Source organism: Pediculus humanus, genomic scaffold, assembly GCF_000006295.1.
Source record: "Pediculus humanus corporis 1103172107383 genomic scaffold, whole genome shotgun sequence".
Classification (NCBI taxonomy): Eukaryota; Metazoa; Arthropoda; class Insecta; order Psocodea; family Pediculidae; genus Pediculus; species Pediculus humanus.
Window position 1 is genome coordinate 735,499 of NW_002987010.1, and position 4,678 is coordinate 740,176.

Here is a 4,678-nt window from a genome sequence, read left to right on the forward strand (position 1 = left end):
TTATTATTATTTATATTTAAATAAAATTGTTTTCTTTTTTTTTCGGGGGGGAGGGTGAAGAAAGGGTTTTTTTAGTAGGATAGTTGTAAATCCACATTAAAAAGAAAAATTGTTTGTAATAACAGAGCGAAAAAAAGTAAAAACCTTAAAGCATTTTCTCAAAGACTTTAAAAAAAAAAAAAAAAAAAAAACTAAAAATGACCTGAAGCATGTGTTTTAATGAAAAAAAAAAAAAAAAAAAAAATTAATCTATTATGACATGACTCGGCAATTTTAATGTACTCTCAGATGATGCACATCGTTCAGACGCAAAACTTATTCTCCTTGTAAAAAAAAAATTTTTTTTTTTTTTACTTAATTTCGGTGAGAAAAAAAAAAAATTGCTTAAGTTATGACTATGCGAATATTACACACACACAAACACACGCACACGCACACGCACACGTGTGCAACAACAACAACAACAAAAAAATTTTCATTCAATCAAACCGAATTAAATCATTTGCAAAAAAAAAAAAAAAGATTTAAATTACCCGAAATTATTTTTTTTGTATAAAAACATTGTGTATTCACTCGTGCATTTAGTGTTGGCGGCCATGTTTGATTTTTTTTTTTTTTTAGTTTTTAGTTAAACTAAAATGAAAATCTCGCCGTCACGAGGCTTGTAGTTTTAATTTAAAAACTTTTTCCCCGATTTATTCGTAACGCTAATAATAATTCATCTATTAAAAACTAGTGTAAACTAAATTATTATTATTATTATTAATGATCAAAAAAAAAATTAACGGTCGAGTCAAAACCTTATAATTAACCGTTAAAAAAAAAAAAGTTAAATTTTATATTATTATTATTATTATTATTATAACCCTATTAAAAATCGATAAAATCGATAAAAGGACGACGACGACAACCACAACAACAACAACAACAACCACAAAATTTTTTTTTTTTTTAATAATAAATTTCTCCATTGATTTTAACAAATCATCATCATCATCATCATTTGTTATTATTATTATTATTAACTCTCATCATCCCTCGATTTTGTTTTCTCCTATACATACATTTTAGAAAAAAAAACCTTTGGAATCGATATTTTGATCACTTATTCTTTTCGACTAAACATTATCATTAATATTATTATTATTATTATTGTTATCATTCGATGTAAACCAAACCAAAAAAAAAAAAAAATGGTCGTTTGTTTGTAACCTATTAACGAACTAAAAAAAAAAAAATCTAGTCGAGTTTGCCATAAAAAAAAAAAAAAATTTTTACTATCCATTCACGATAAATCGTGAATTAAGTTTATTGACCCCTAAAAAAAAAATTTTGCCAGTTTGTTGTTGTTGTTGTTTTTGTTGATGTTTTTGCACAATTTTTCAACCTTGATTCACGTCAAAAAAACAAAAAAAAAAAAAAACTGATTCGAGCGTATTACCTTTTTTATTTATTAATTTATTATTATTATTATTATTATTATTATTATTATTATTATTATTATTATTATTATTATTATTATTATTATTATTATTACTATCATCATCATCATCACCATCATCACCGCAACAATTTATATTACATATAAAATTTGAACGTTAATAATTATTATCACTCGTAATTTATTTATTATTATTATTAATTTATAATAATTTAAATTCAGTACTTTCGACTAAGTGTAAAAAAAATAATAATGATGATAATGATAATGATAATAATTTAGAGTAATTACGGTCGGAAAATGACAATCAAATATAAATAAATAAAAATGTCATTGCGAGCGCACATAAAATTTTTTATAATATTAATAATAATAACAATTATCTCGAGTAATATTTTTTGTAATTGAAAAATTACGTAAAAGAAATAAATTATCGATTAATTAATAAAAAACCGTCATTATTATTATTATTATTACTATTATTATTAATTATTAATCGAGTAATTTTACGTTAAGATAATTTTTTTCGCTTAAAAATTCGTTCGAAAAAAAATTACTCTTAGGTTTTTCGAAACAAATTCGTAATGATAATAATTTTTTATTCGGCAAAAAAGAGAAATTACCACAAATTTAACAAAGTAATATTTTTAATTAATAAAAAGTAATTTTCTAAAATTATTACCCTTAATTTATTAATAATAATAATTATTATGTGTGTTGATTTTTAATTTTTTTTTTCCAAAAAGTTTAAATACGATTTTGATGACGTTAATAATAAGTGAAGAAAAAAAATAAAATAAAATAAATAAAATAAAATAAATTTAAGTTAATCGTTAAATAATTAATTACCGTAATAATTATTAATAACTAATAATAAATAAATAAATAAATTCATTTATTAAATGTTTATTACCATCCTGAAAAAACTAACCTAACGATTCGTAATTTTTTTTTTTTTTACTGCTTCAAATCATCATTTTAAAAAATTATACGTTAATTATTAATCGTTTATGTATAATAATAATAATGATGATGATGATGATGATGATGATAATAAACTACATCGAAGTAAAGTAAACGTTTTATAATTTAAACAAATTATGTTTTCTCTGTGTGTGTGTGAAAAAATTTTACTTTTTATATATTTTTTTTCATTTGTTTAATAAAAATTATTTAAACAAAAAAAGGGGGAAGGGGGGAGAGAAAGCTATTAAATCAGCGATACGAAAAGGAAACGAGAAAAAAAAAAAAAATTACGCGCTTTCGTGACAATTTTTTTAACGAAAATAAAAGAATCGCATACATGAACACAATTAAAACGACGAAATTAATTCTATCTCTCTCTCTCTTTCTCTTTCTCTCTCATTTATATATATATATATATATATATATATTTTTTTATATAAAAAAAAAAAAATTTTCGTGCGAAAAATATAATAATGATGATGATGATGTTTTTACTCATACGATAAAAATATTTCTAGCGTAATAAATAAATTTAAATGTGAGAAAATGAATGCCGACCGTTTTTTTTTTTACTTCACATTAGCTATGCTCAATGTAATCAAAACGCGACGACGATGAAATTTAACTTTAAAAATAAAATTTTTTTTTTTTTTTTTTCGTTGCCTTTTTAATTAAATTGATATTAAAAAAAAGGGGGGGGGGAGGTCGATGAACTTTACGTACACTCGATCGTCGTGGTTGGTGCAAAAAGAAAAAAAAAATATATTATACTTGAATTTATTATTACTATTATAATGAAAATTTCAACGAATTATAAAAATGAAAAAAAAAAAATTTTCTTCTTTTTAATACTCGATAAACTCTCTACGAATAAATTTACATATGTTTAAAATTATTATTATTATTATTTTTTGTTTGTTATGAAAAAAAAAAAATTAATTGTTAACAACAACAACCGAAATGAAAATTTTCCAGTAAAAATAATATTAATAATAATAAGCTGTATATTTTTTTTTTTATATTAAAAAAAAAAAAAAATTTGAAATGTAACGCAGAAAAAAACATGAATGAATGAATGAATGAATGAAAACAATTTTTTTATTTAATTTTTTTTTTTTGTTGTGTTTATTAAATAACAATCGAATAAACAAAAAAAAAGAGGGGGGGAAAGGAAAAAATGGAAAAAAAAGAGAGAGAGAGAGAGAGAAAAGAAAACACATTTAATAAAAACTTGAAATGCCGTTTGAAAGAATTTAAAAAAAACCGCCATTTCACGATGATAAAATTGCATTTAAAAAAAAAAAAACATTTTGAAAGGAACATTTAAAAAAAAAAAAAAACCAAATAAATTGATGTCATCAATGAACTTACATTCACTTGTTTTTGCATATTTTTTTTCCTTTTTTTACATTTATTGGAAATAAATGAAAATAACGAAAAAGAGAGAGAAAGAGAGAGATGAAGAAAAAAAATAAATGTTACGTAATGTTATTTAAAAAAAAAAAATTCAATCGAATTTAATTGTTTCGTGTTGTTTTAATTTGTTAAGGGGCGAAACATTAATGATAATGATAATATTTCAGAAGAAATATATATATATATCACGTGGTATTTATGGTTGTAACGATATTTATAAGATATCACGCCGAAATCGCGCCCCATTAATTATTTTTTTCCATTTAAAAAAAATTATTTTTCGTATTTGTTATTTTTCACTTACGACGACAGGTGTATACGTACACGTGCAATCCTACAAATAAAGCATTAAAATAATAATAATGATAATAAAATTTAAATTGTCAAACATCATTCAACACCTTTCTTCATCATTCAATTTATCGATTATCATACGAATTGATTTTTTTTCTCTCTCTCTCTCATCAAAATTTCATTTCGATAGATTGAAAAAAAAGAAAAAAAAATGGCGACGTTTCTTATTAATTTTCTAAAAATAATTTCTCACGGTTGTTTTTTTTTTTTTTTTTTTTTACGTCACATTAAAAAATAACAAATTAAATTTTATTCTCCATGTTCTTTTATTAACAAAAAAAATACATTTATTATTATCATTATTATTATTATTTACATTTTCGTCGTCGTGTTTGTTACGATGGTAATTTAAATTTTTTTTTTTTTTTTTCTCTTTTTTTTCTTTCTGAACAATTACTTTCTTATTTATCAAACTCTTCTTCACTAATATCTATCTGTCACTCAAAAATGAATTGAGAAAGAAAAACGAAAAAAGAAAAATCTTGTTAGGACTAATCACAT